At 36.2% G+C, this 14249-nt stretch overlaps 2 long non-coding RNA genes across 7 annotated transcripts; one reads left to right on the top strand and one right to left on the bottom strand.

The window, feature by feature from the left end:
* Positions 1 to 1137: 1137 nt before the first annotated feature.
* Positions 1138 to 5163, bottom strand: LOC112188434. 4 transcript variants are annotated; one of them, XR_005806427.1, is made up of 5 exons: positions 4854 to 5163; positions 2960 to 3093; positions 2790 to 2886; positions 2565 to 2666; positions 1138 to 1751 (listed from the first exon to the last, which is right to left on the bottom strand). It is a non-coding gene; the product is annotated as an uncharacterized LOC112188434 (long non-coding RNA). The 4 variants fall into 4 exon arrangements; XR_002931436.2 differs by having other exon boundaries at positions 2565 to 2654; XR_002931435.2 differs by having other exon boundaries at positions 2790 to 3093.
* Positions 5164 to 5303: 140 nt separating this feature from the next.
* On the top strand, positions 5304 to 8753 carry LOC112190613. 3 transcript variants are annotated; one of them, XR_002932471.2, is made up of 3 exons: positions 5304 to 5461; positions 5707 to 5946; positions 6727 to 8753. It is a non-coding gene; the product is annotated as an uncharacterized LOC112190613 (long non-coding RNA). The 3 variants fall into 3 exon arrangements; XR_002932472.2 differs by having other exon boundaries at positions 5707 to 7218; positions 8092 to 8753; XR_005806426.1 differs by having other exon boundaries at positions 5707 to 8753.
* The last annotated feature ends 5496 nt before the right edge of the window (positions 8754 to 14249 follow it).

Below are 14249 nucleotides of genomic sequence, written 5' to 3'. Positions count from 1 at the left end.
CAAGGAATTGTCCTGCAGCGACTAAGATGTTGTGGAGTCCTTGAAGTTGTTCGAATATCGAGATCTAGCTTTCCTATCATAATGTCTCACAAGAAATTTGCAAGAAGGTAAGAAAAGATGACTTCACTCCTCTTTCAGCTCTCAGATACTTTATACCTCTCTCCGGGGTCTAATTATTGTTAGTCTGTGTTATTAGACCTTGTATAGATATGGTTTTCTTCTGCTGGAGAATGTGAAAAAACTCAGTTGTAAAAAAACACAATTGTAAAAATAATCAGCTGTAAAATAAATTAGCTAAATGTTTGGTAAAATATATTTATAAAGGTGTGATGATTAAAAAAACCATATCAATGTGTTTGGTAAACTAAATGAAATGTACTATGATTATATCTAAAGACTAAAATGTACATGATTCTGGAAAATTCTATTGACTCACTTTCACATTGCAAAATATTTTCTTAATCCTCACTTGGCAAGAAATTAGAAAATACAGACAAATATCGACAATTATATATACACATACATATAATCTGCAGGTGCATCTGCAAATTGTATTTACCGTAGATTTGCAGCTGGTTTATCATATTTCTTACTGTATTCATTATCGTTTTACATATATTGAGAACAAGTGTCCAAGGAGATCGACACCACACACTTGCAGAACAGCCAAATTTCTACAAATATTCCTACCTATCATTGACGCGGGGATAGCTCTTCCCTGAAAAATATAGAAGATCTCATGGTAGAGATGAAATCCAATCGGTCACTCCTTACAATATATCTCAAGGGTGAGATGAAACCCAATCTATCGACTAGGATCAGGGAGGAAATTACAATTATAAATACAATTGATGAACCCTAGAAATAAAAGTCAGTTTTGAGATAGATATATAGGTAGACGAAGAGATCAGGATGTGGACACGCCAATTGTGAAATTTACTGGGGTTTTTCACAATAATTAATTAAATCACTATGCGTTCTCTAAACGTGGATATAAAAAAGTAACCCACTCCCTGCTTTTTATTTTTCCTGGTTTTTAGCCGCGATTTCTCAAAAACACACTTATCAAAATTTAACCAAACATAGTTAAAGCACAAAATGGTGAAAAAAAAAGCAGAAATTGCCTAGAAAACTCAATACCAAACGGGCCCTTAATGTTTCAGTTGCTATTCTTCATCAGTTCAACATATTACCAGAGATGTATCAAGTGGTTTATACAAAATTGTTTTTCCGTACTGAACAGGTAAATTTATGTTTTTTGTGCTCCTTTTTTGGGGAAAATGAAAAATGAAAAATTTATACTATTCTCTAGAAATGATAGGCTTCCAAATGGTTGCCGTGTATAAACTTGCAAATGGAAGACATGAACAGAATGAGCCTGAAAGAAATTTGTTGAAAATGGCCTTATTGATGTCACCAAAGTAGACAGAGGCTTTTGTCTAGCCAGCAATATTGTAGCTTGGATGCACTAGATTTTCCGGGCCAGAAACAACTTGGATAGATTCAATAGCATCACCAACCTTGAGATCTGCCAAAAAGTCCTCATTTTCTGTAATGTATCCGAACACTGCATACCGACCATCCAATATATTGGCGTTACTGGGAGTTAGTTCACCTTCCTTTAGTAACCAAAATAATCTGGCTTGAAGCAGAATTGTTCACACATTAATGTTTCTCTCATCTCTGGCACTTGCCATTGTTCCAAATGCGTTAAATGGAAGCTTTGTCTGAGCTGTGTATAGCCCGAATTCCTGGTCAAACACATGTCAAAACCAAAACCACTATGAGATCATTTCCAGTTATACTGCTTAATTCATTCACAGACAATTAGGTGATGTCTTCTCTTTTTTACTTTTAGGTCTCCTGTCAATGCTGAGAAATATCAAAATCAAGGGAAAGTTCAATGTGTGCCTTATCTAGAAAGAAGTTTTGCACATATTAGAACACATCCAATACCACTACAGTTCATCAACTCCAGTTCTAATTTGTGAGCTGAACATTATATTAAATTATGAAAGTCCACACATTCTACAGATTTCTTAAATTCCCAGAATTTGATTGCACAAAATGCAGAGCATACATCAAAATCAAGGGTATCCAAATCACATATACATTTCAAGATTGCCAATAAAAAGATATAAAGGATACGGAAATGAAAATAGGATAGCACACAGATAAGTAGTCAGTTGGGGTTGGTAAGTTGTTATTTGCTCTGCTGCTTAGGTTATAACAATAAAAATGTAAGTGGGAAACTAATGGCAGCCTGGCACATGGGTCATCATCATCCTCAGTCCTCGTGATTTGGATAAGATTTTAGATTATTGATGCAACTCTTACTTGGGTTCTGCCACTTTTTCATGATGTTTCTTTACATGAATCCTCATTTACTTTTTGGAATACACTAGCATCAAACTCGGTTTGGACACAATTCTGTGGCATTCATACTATTATATTTTTCATCACATAATGTTGTATCATGATATGAACTGCAGCTCAAATGCACAGCTCAATTTGTCTGTGATGATTTCACATCATTTTATAGAAAATTAGGCACATTTGCAAACCTGGTGATCCATAATGAAGCACTTTTGTGTTCCCAGGTTTCATTTATCCTATACCTCCTGAGCATCTTCTGACAAACCAGCCACAATAAACTGCAAAGATAGCTTAGACAATCAAACAAATGAAACTCAGTTCGGTAGGGATACCTAAAAAATAGTGACAATTAAACGTATTTACTTTGGGTGCAAGTTCTTTGATTCTGAATATAATCATTAGGCTTAATATACCTGATTGTATCACAATTGATGCATCACAAATGTTGTTGAATTTCTTCCTTGCAATCCTGCTTTTCATCAGCTTTTGTATGACAGCAGCTCTATGCCTCTGTAGTAAAAATATCTCAGTTTGCTTCCTAGCAAAAATATAAGGTGATCCACCAAAATAGGTAAGTCAATACATGATTGAAAAGCGTGGTGATTCCTCTTCTCAGCTCCTTAAGGTAACACTGAGCTTGGTGTTCTCTAAAGCAGCTTCGAACTCGTAAAAAATACCATGGAGTGTAAGATCTCTGGTATCCTCAAGCACCCCAATCTGCACCAGATTTTTTACCATGTTTCAATCACACACGTATATATATGATATGGAATCCATCTTCACAAAAGCTGGCACCAAACCAAGACAGTAAAACTCAGCAGAAATAATTTTCTTGATAACACCCATCTTTTCTGTTTTCCTTTATTAGTTTATTGTTTTCCAGAAGTTGTGATTATCCATAGGCAATGCCCAACCAAAAGGGTTCTCACATGTGGAGTCAACCTTCAATATGCAATTTACTGACTGAATCATGTATTTGTTAACCTCTGGTTCAAACTTCATCTTTAATAAGAAATCCATTAAAATTCAAACCAGTTAGCCATCTAATTATGTACACATAACTAAACTAGTATTAAACAGGCAGAGTCATGCTTCACATAAATCAGAAGAAAACATTCATTCGATTTTCATATATAGGAAAGAAAAGCATTACAAAAAAGTAACAGATAGTCTCTTCTTAGCACATACAACCTCTCAACTCTTAATACTAATTATATATATCAGATAGTCTCCTCTTAGCTTACAACCTCTCCACTCTTAATACTATATATATATATATCCAACTAATATTTTGCAGACCTATCAACTATTCATCCATGATTCCCACTTCATTCATCACTATGTCTTCGATGAATTTTGGAGGCCTCGCCACCCAATTAGGTGGGGGATGGATCCAAGATGTCTCATCACCTTCAAAAACCTCGGTATTCACCAAATGAGAGACAAGGGCAAGGGCAAGTGAATTGGCACGGCTTGTACATTCACTCCAAGAAAATTCCCCAATCGTGTTGAGAGTGGATTTGATGCCTTGAATTCGTGGGTAGATGCTCCATTTGTCGGTGATTACGTCTCCAGTGATGGCTCGGATCAGAAAGCTGCTCTGGCATTCGAAAACAATTTTGGAATCGGCAAATCGTCTAGCGAGCTCCACGGCTTGTTCCGCAGCGAGCACTTCGGCCGACACAAGGCTTGAGGCCGGACACTTCAGCGTGACACCATCCACAACTTGCCCGGCCCGGTTTCTGGCAACCACGGCGATGCAACCTGTCCCACTCCCTTTGGCAAATTCCGCATGAAAATTAATTTTCAACACTCCCACACTCGGACGGGTCCAGATAGGGAGCTTCTCAACCCCACCATCAAACTCTCGAACCCCAACATTCCCATTCCCATTCCCCGCCATTGAAACTCAGAATCTCTACTCACACAGTCAAGAAAAGGAAAAGGAATTTGGAAAAAGGGTGGGCCTGTTTATATAGGTGAAGTTTACAATTTGAAATAGAGCGCGGGATCCCCGATCGAAATGATCGAAATTCAAATTTCAAATTGAAGATCGAAATTCAAATTTCAAATTGAAGATCGAAATTCAAATTGAAAGGTGATAAGAAGGACCGTTAGATTGTGAAGGATGATATCAAGGAGGAAATAATGACCGTTAGATTAAAATCACGGGATCGGTCACCCAAATCCTAGTGCTTCCATCCTATTGGTGGAAACAGATTGACACGGATCGGCTTGGAATTCAATTTCCCCCCAACGCGCTAACGCACGCGGCTGAACCCAAATTACTTTTGTACCCATTGGGTTCCTCAATATTACAAGGACTAAAAACCAAGACAGATTTGCTTTGGTACCCATCGCCTTTGTCAAAATTACCCCAAAAAAACTGGACTGGAAATCGATTGGAAGAACAGAACAAAGAGAAGGCCCTAAAAAAATAAAATAATAATAATTAGATTTTTGAAAACGGTACTTACCAGATTGTTCTTTCGAAACACTTGATGTTCTTCAAACTTTCCATTCACATCGTCAAATTCATGGAAACTCTTCGTGTTCTTCAAATTTTCCTCATGGGAGAAGAATCACACTATATAGCCATCAAAAATCAAATCTTGGGAGAACAGGGGGAGGGAAAGGAGAGAGACAGAAGTGAAAAGATGCAATCTTCAGAGGAGGAGATGAAGGAAAAGATGCAATCTTGAGAGGAGGAGAAGAAGAAAAAGATTCAATCTTGAGAGGAGGAGAAGAAGAGGAGAGAGAGAGAGAGTGAGAGTCAGAGAGAGGTGAATGGCGTCGTAGGTTGTCCCGAAGTCTTATATAGGTGTTTTCGAGTTGTGTCTAAATTACCAAAATACCCCCATTTTTAGACCATCCGATATTTGACGCCTCCCAAGCTCCTTAAATCAAAGGGACCAAATTCCTTTCCTTTAAAAAAAAAAAAAAAAACCAAAATAGACGGACTGCATTAATTTCTACCTATTCTGAAAATTCTACTTATTAGACCATTCCAGGCTCCAGGCTCCAAGCTCCAAGCTCCAAAGATATAAACTTTCTTCACTGCTGCTCTAATCTGTTCATTATAAATGTATTTTCTGATTCAAATTTCTCTACTTCCTCTTTCAATTGGAGTTATTAAACTCTTTAGTTTAGTTGATTGATTCTGTGTTTCATTTCATATTTAAAGTTTTAAGCTTTAGTTTCTCTAAAGCAATTCCATCCATGGTTTTTTGTTGACTATGAATGATCAATGTTATTAGATTATCAATTCGATTAGTGGTTTAAAGAGATTAATTATTTTGCTTAAATTGGCTCTATCTATCTATCTTACAGGTTCTTTAGAAGAAACTAAAGTTATTCAATTTGATGTGCAAGAAGCAACTGGAGGTTTGTAGTTCCAGGCTCTGATGTTGGTTAAGGGAGATTGGGCAAAAGCATCTACCAACTATAAATGGTCTTCCTCACAAAGAAGCCCTTTTAAGCTACTGTCAGAGTGGTATTCAGTTATATAATTGGGGAGTCTAATGTGGTCATCTGGTATAGTTTACAATTATCAAACTACAGTTGCTAGAGGTATTTGATCTTGCAAGATGTGTATTTTCTGTGCTTCTTTTATTGATGTTTGGTAATACCATGGGTTCTATACCATTGCTTGAGAGTTTGGAGAGTGTTCTTGCACATGCATATGCAGGCTGGTTTCTACAATGATTGTCAGCGCAGAGTTTCATTGGTACTTTTAAATACCAATGCTATAGTGAATCAGCTGCAAAGTAATTGTGGGTTTCTTGATAGTTATTGTGAAGGATTCTATAACTATCAAGAAACCCTCAACAGATTTATAACACTATCAGTTGATGCGGTTATGATGTTGGGCTTGCTTCTCCACTTTCAGCTTCTGCTGTGGTACAAGTTGCATAACTTGTAGATAATGGTTATATAGCCAGAAGTTATATGCCTTATGGAGGGCTATTTTAGTATCTCTTTGATTCTCTCAAATCTATTCTTGACTCCTCTTTTTCTAATTTTTGGTTGTACGTGCACAATGTGACATGGTGGTATTCCCTTGAAGTTGAACTATATCCTACCATCCTCAAATTACTTGGTGTTTATCATTTCCCATATGGAACCATTAATATATGTCTAATACATGCCTGTACTGGTCTTATAGAAGAGATAGATATCTTTACTGACCAAAGTCGTCGGTTGAGATGAAAATATGTCAAACCTCTGTGACTTATGCTGCATGGGTTTTATTTTTATTATTTTTTCTTTTCTTTTTATTTTCTGAAACTTATTCTCTATGCTACTGTTTACATGTTTAAGATAAACTGATCAAATACTCTCTTTCTTCAGGTATCAGTGGGGAACATTTACATCCCTCAGAACCAAGTTATGCACATAGGAAAGCATCTTGGACTGAAGTTAAGTCTTTGACTGTTTGGTAACCATTACTTTCAAATTCATTTCTTTCACATTGCACTAATTTGTCATGATTATGGCATCTTTCATTTTACAGTTTGTCTCATTTAAGGGTTTAAGAAATACTCTCGATCTCAGGGATTGTTGTGCCTATATAGACCATTCTGAGTAAGCAATTTTGGCTATTATTATAATTTCAAAGCAAGTCATCGCAATGGTTTTTCAGGAACTGTGATCAAGTGTATCTTATTTAAATAGCTATCTCTTTATAGTTGAATTGATACTCTGCAGTGTTTAGATTGTCTGAGTTCTTAGAGGCTAAGAATATTGCAAAACCCGCAGAAGTTGGATAAATTGTTGAGAAGTGTTCAATAGCCAAAATATTAAAGTTTGATTAGAGCTCAAATCTAAGACCTTTGGTATCAGGTGTGCATCACTCTCGTTCGAATATCTATCGTGCTCACAAATGTACATCTATCACGTATCTACCATGCTTATACAGTTGCGTGTTAAAGTTTTCAGAACGCATTTTCATGTTCTGTTGTCTGCTTGTGTTAAAGAATTCTCCTTTCCTAAAGCAAGAAAGTGTTTCCCAAATACTAACTTGTTATGCTGACAATTTCAACGTTTTGGAATAAGCCTGTGTTATATACCCTTATTGTTCATGTTGGTGTGAACTTTAACTCAAACCTATTGAATACACTGTCATGATCTCATCTATAACAGACATTATAAGATTCCTTTGATGCAACTGTTATGCTGCGTATGCATGTTTCCCACTTTTTGTCATGTGTCATGGTGTACTGCCGTTTTTTATTTTTATTATTATTATTATTTTTTTTTTTTTATATTCTGTATGTGATAAACCCACATTTGCAAGTTGTACTATACTATGGTACTAGAATTTGATTGATAAATTTACGGTTTTTTATAGTTTATGGAATTTGTAATATATAATTTGACTGATGGTGTTATTTCAATTTCAATACCCCATTGTAAGAAAATGTCCTTGTTTTCAATTTGCTTGCAAAAACCTGTTGGAAATCTAAGACAAGTGACGAAACCCTTCCCTTTTGCCACTCTCTCTCATCCCCTCTCTCCATGGAATGTTGGATTTACAGTTCTTTGCTTAGAATAGATGAATCTTAGTAGAGATGTTAACTGAAAATTCCATCTGGGAGATCATGAACAACTGGTGTACTCACTTTGTGTCCCATTTTCAGTCACTCTCTGTATTTGCTACGAGTACCTGCTTTCATAATATAATTTTACAATTGATCGACATTTCAATTGAAACAGGCAAGTGAAGCAGAGGTGGTATCCTTGAAACGAGAGAGAAAGATTAAAGAGGTTGATTGCTGAAGTGCAGGTTTAAGAGGCGGAGAATGTACAACATGGGATGAATGGGAGAGGGTGAATACTGACCTAGTGAATGTACAAATCACAATCTGAAAATGTCACCTGTGCTCATCAAAATGCTCTCCTTAAGGTTGAGGGGATGAAACTGCAATAACTTCTGGCCTGAAGAATATCCCAGTTATTAAGTTCTGGACCATAAGTGCTATAATGGTCTGGAACAAACTGAGAAGTTCAGTACTTCTGTGTTTGGAGAAATTTGATTCCCCTGAATCTGACTTTGCCTCAATAGTCATGATAAGTAAGGAGCCTGAGCTGCTCAGAAATGGATGTAGACATGATTTGTGCTTTTGAAAGAAACTTACTTGAAGTAAAATTGCTGCCTTCTGGATATGAGGACAGTGACAATTCCCACAGGAAGAACATGCATTTCTACACATGTAGCTGCTATCTGAAGGATGTAAGATCATTCAGAAGGGGGAAAGGAAATACAAAGTGAGGAGTGAGGACGACATTAGTACATCATTCATAAATACTCAACAGCCATGTTTAATTCATATTACTAAGGAAAAAAAAAACATAAATGAGGATATTCTTTTGCTGTAGTTCCTTTTAAATCTACATATATAAACTTTTTTAAAAAAAAATTTGGTTACAAAAAGAAGCACTTTTTTTACTTTAATAATCCTCTAATATTTTCTCAAGAAAAGAAAATCCTTCAATATTAAATAATCATTAATAAAAGCGGATGTGTAATTCCAGTATTTTGTAAATACACACAACTTATCATTTTTACATTTACCCAAGATTTTTTTTATTAGATAAATAACTCAAATGCTACAACTAGTCTTATGTGAGTCAAACTCACAACCTCCCATTTACCTAAGCTTTTAAGAATTTTGTTAATCAAATTTCAAATCTTTAGTTGTATAGAAATTTTAGTGGACCTTTAAAAAAAAAATTCTTATTTTCTAATTATTAAATTAATAAGAATTTGTTATCATTGTGTGATTTATCCAAGCATTAAGTCGAATTTCAATAATGGTAGTTTGTCAGTATACACATCTAAATTTGCTACAGCTACAACTCATTATGCTAGGAAATTTTTTAAACAGTTTGTTTCCAAATACAAGTGATAATTGATCAAGTAAACATTCCATAAAAAGTGTGTAACTTCATTCAGAACTTTATATGGTTTTCTCCGAATATCCATTAGCTTTTACAAATATTTACTAGTGTCAATATTCCTCAGTGCTTCATTTCGATTTTTTTTTTTTGAACTATTTATATGTTCATGATATTCGATACTCTGGTTATGACAATGAGCCAAATTCTTTTGTGTTCAAAGTTAGGAATTTAGGATATAAAATCATAAAAATAAAAAAATAAAAAATTATGGTCAACTTTACATTTTACAGCTTCTTCTGTTTCAATGCATGCATTGTTCACATTCACTCATTTGATTTGGTTTTATCACTTGAAATTTTCTTGCTATAACATGGTCGAAGAAAAAGAGAATGGACTTCCTATCTCTACTCACCCTAAAGACTATGATAGTTCCAACCTTGAGGGGGAAGGAACTCGTTGTTTAATTTTAGTTTTCTTAGTTTGTGTAGTGAGAGATCTTCTATGATTTTTTTTTACTTCTACTAATTATTATCTGCGAATCATAATTACATGCTCGGCATTGAATAATAAATAATTTAAATATCTTATATGGAGGTAAAGTGTATTTTGCTTAGTCATAGATTGTTTGACTTTTGAGTGTCAGTTTGTTTGAAGTGAGTAGTCTCATACGTACCATTCGAAGGTTCTTCTTGCTTTCGAGAACTATGCTTGGTTTTGTGATTCTGCTTGGTACTTGTACTACTAAAAGACAAAAAAGACATCATAGAACTATTGTTCACCATTTAAGAGCTCCGTGTTTCTTATACTCTCTCTTTCTCAGTATTCTCATAAAACTTTAACATAATTGATTGGGGAATAGCCTTGTTTTAGCAATTAAGGGACTGAATTGGCGACCTGTAGTTCATGAATGTCCTATCAGTAATCATCTCAAAGCATCCACATGCCAAATTGAGGGCCGTTTCGCGGTCACTAGTGCCCTATTGGGATGGGAAGATATATGAATAGAATAACTTTAACTCAAATAGTGGTGATGAAAGGTTTTAATTCAGGAACAATTTTTTTTTTTTGGTTATGTTGTTGAAGGATGACATTATTATATTCAAAAGTTTCTGTCACGAGTAACCCTCTCTCAATTGATTCAAAAAGAACTCTGATGATTTAAGAGCAAGTTCACCCATTCATCAATGGAACAGGGTCAAACACCATTCACTACTTTTTTATGTTTGTTTCCACCCGTTGGGTTTGTGTCACTGAGTTAGTTTCTAAACTGATATCTGAGTTATTCTGGGTCAGTTTTTTGACCGACACAGTTTAGTCTGGAAACTGACCCAAATCCAACTAGTGGAAACAAACATAAAAAAACAGTGAATAATATCTGACACAGTGGCCTAATGACCCTGAACTAGTAACCAATGGGTGATCGAACTTAATGTTATCAAAAAAGAAATTAAGTAGTTTTGTATTGGATTGAAGTTGAGGCACAAGGAGAAAAACCCTACGCCTCCACACCTAGGTTTCCCGGTGCCCATCTCGTTGCCCGTCTGGCGGCTCCCACCCATGGCAAGATTCTGGCCTGTCGTTGTGTGGAGAGTGCCAGCCGGACAGGAGAAGTTCTGAGACTATTGCTTGGGCAGTTTCTGGAGAAAGTTTGCTGCTCAACGATTTGGCAGGGAGGAGGCAGCGAAGACCTGGTTTTTGACTCCTTTGATGAGCAGTGGCGGTGCCGTACAGAGGTAGGGCTCGGTCAACGATGGTGCACGGCGTCTATCAAGCGGGGCTCCATGGTGCAGGCAATGTAGTCGGGCGACATGGTGCAGGCGTTGTGGTGCAGATGCCAAGGTGCAGGTGTCGTGGTGCAGGAGACGAGGTTTGGGTGTCGTGGTGTGGGCGTTGTGGTCGGCAACGTGGTGTAGGGCGGTATGGATCGGGGTAGCCAGAATGGGAGGCGAGGCGGCCGCCTGTGGGTGTTGCTGGTGCGCGAAGGAGGAGGCCTAGGCTTGGGTTGCTCCAACTTGCTGGACTTGAGTTTTGGGGTTTTCTTTTGGGCTGCCCTTTGGGCCTTTTTCCTTAATTTAGCTTGTTTACTAAATAATTCCAATTTATTTCTAGGGACTATGCTTGTTAATTTTCTTACGAGCGCTAATAAGTATAGTTTTACTCGGCCTATTACTATGTCCTAGATTATCTTAGTTAATAGGCTCGTTTTGATAAGTGAGCACTGGATGTCTAATAAATGGTCTAGCACTATGTACCGTGTGTTACCTCCACAACCTCTTGTCTATCTTTGAATGGTAGCAGAGAGGTATGTAATGTCATTCTGGCTTAAGCTTTTAGTAATGCAATCATTGATTGATTCAAGAAAAAAAAAAAAGGGTGATCGAACTTGTTCTGATACGCAGACTTTAAGCGTTGAAGCATTTCAATGCATACGTAAATAATGATATAATATAAAAAAAATATTAATAAGTTGTTTGTGTTTTTTGTTTTTTAGTGTGTATATCTATACTATTATTAAGAGAAGAGAGTTTGCTCTTCAAAACTGAATTTTTTTACCAATTTAACATTTTTATATTAAAAAACTATGAAATGTAATTAATCAATAGGGATAACACAGTAAATTGTAATATAGAAAACAAAAGAATAAAAAAAATAGCAGAAAATGTGGTAGTTGTACGAAAAGTTTTCTCACTATCTTTAACTTATCTTCACACACATAATGGTGGGTGCTGCTAGTATATAATTAAAAGAAGATGGAAAAGATACACAAACTGCCGGTAGGATTAGAACTTTATTCCCCAATCAGATAAATCGATGGTATTACGCAATACGTTATTGAAACCAAAACAAAAAAGCCCATTATCTAGTTTCTAGAAATGGCAAACTCCGTTAATCCCTTCCTTCCATCACAAGCCAAGGAAAGACATATTTTTGGCATGTACTCGGTTCTTGAGCCGTCCATATTTTTGGTTTCCTATATTGCCACCAAAATGGACCTGCTCTTCCCCATACAGTCATACCCATTACTCCATTAGCATAAGGTCACCTCCATCATTCCCAATTTCAAACCCTCTAAAAAATGAGGCATTTATTTTCCCCAAAATAACCTTCCTGTTTGATATTTCGTCTCTTTGGTCTAATTCTATTGCTGGGTTCTTCACTATGGCTTCTATTTCTTCCTTTTGCCGAGGTCAGTTGCTATAAACTTTGTTGTATTTTATCTGGGTCACTTGCTGGGTTTTGATTCATATTTTAATTTTTGGTGCCAACATACATTCAGTTGCATTATAGTTACTCGCTTCCATGTTCATCTCTATGTATGCTCTATCATTTTTTCTATCTTGAGCTGGATTCATGTCTATGTTTGATGGGTTCTGCAATGCAGCATGAATATATTAAAATTCCTCGCTTTCTTTTGGTTTCGGGTTTGTTAAAATTTAGAACTCTAGACAATTGTTGATTATTGATTTCACCTGTGTTATAGTTCTAGTTTGCAGAACACCATATATGAGAAATTCAATTATGCCATGATGATGAAACTGATGAGTTAAATTCTGTGTGTTAATATCGGAAATCTGGAAACAACAGAATTGCTGAGGGAGAGAGGGACACACAAGGTGAACAAAGAAGTAATAGTTCTTACCACTTATTCATAGAGTTTGTATCTCTTTGTTTACTTTAAGTTAATGTTTATATGGCACTGTCTATGGGGATCCCCACTGACTAAGAGGTTCCACGTACTTGATGTATTTGTAACCACAATTGGGTATTTAAATTCTGGTTTACCGGACTATGAAATATCATATACATGAGGTAAAATTCACTGGGTGTATTTCCTTCATATTGGTCAACATATATCTGTCAAATTTCTTATTGGGCTGATCTAAAGAATTGACAACCGAACATGTTGCGGTCTGTGAAATAGCTACAAACTGATTACAGGCAAAAATTACAGAATCCATGTCTGAAGACTTCCTGCCATGAATTCCTACTTATCTTAAATTATCTTTTGGTTTACAGATTGTCAAAACCATATGCGGATGCACCCTATGTACTCCAGTCAAGTGTACTTCACATTAGTTGGCTTTTGGAGGCATGTTCAGGTTATATGCTTCATTTGCTTCCTGTTCCTTATTCCTGCATGTATTCAGTTCGTTTTACCCTTGTTGATACTTGATGCAGCTGTAGCAGAGTTGCTAGACATGCAGCTGATGAGGTGATTTCCAATCCCCTTCCTGATAGGATATGGAAAGAGATATCTAAGCTTAGGTCTACTTTTTACTTTTAATAAGCAAAACTGATAGGCCAGAACAAGATTAATAAAAGAATTCTACTGAAAATATTATTAGCATAAATAATCCGACTGTAACCATGTAATACTTGATTATTGTGTTCTTGCCATATCACTGATAACTGTGAGTTTCTTGGATCAAAATATTAAGATTAATGATGACATTCATAGAAAAGTACAGATTTAAGTCTCATTGAATTAGAAACTGAAAGTCATTAAACTATATTTGCAGCTCACAGGCAGCGTGAAGGAAAGAGAAGGTGGCCTGATGGGATTCATCAGCCTGTGGAGGCTAAAGAATGTTTGAAGATTCAGGTATATACTGTCCCAACTTTTGACAGTTGGTGCGTGAAGTTCTTTTTTCTTCTTCTCTATCTTGTCTCAATCACACACACACACACGATTCTGGTTTAAAGATGTAATTTCAGTATACTTCTTAGGCTGAACGAGTTGTTGTGGCACAAATCAAATATCAGTCTCTGTTCAGACTCTATTCAAAGCTATGGGGATGACCGAGACCGCGAAGACTGAAGTATGTGTGTTTATATGCATTCTGACGTATGAGTTGGCAGAAAATTTCCTCACAAATATACAAGGTCAGATGCTTAAGTATACTGAAAATCAGTTGTCATGTAAAACCATTGCATCATTTCAGGACAAAAGCTTATTGGAAATGTTGCATACA

The sequence above is a fragment of the Rosa chinensis genome, chromosome 2, assembly GCF_002994745.2.
Source record: "Rosa chinensis cultivar Old Blush chromosome 2, RchiOBHm-V2, whole genome shotgun sequence".
Classification (NCBI taxonomy): Eukaryota; Viridiplantae; Streptophyta; class Magnoliopsida; order Rosales; family Rosaceae; genus Rosa; species Rosa chinensis.
Note: the sequence above shows the minus strand (reverse complement) of the source record. Positions and strands in the feature narration are given on the sequence as shown.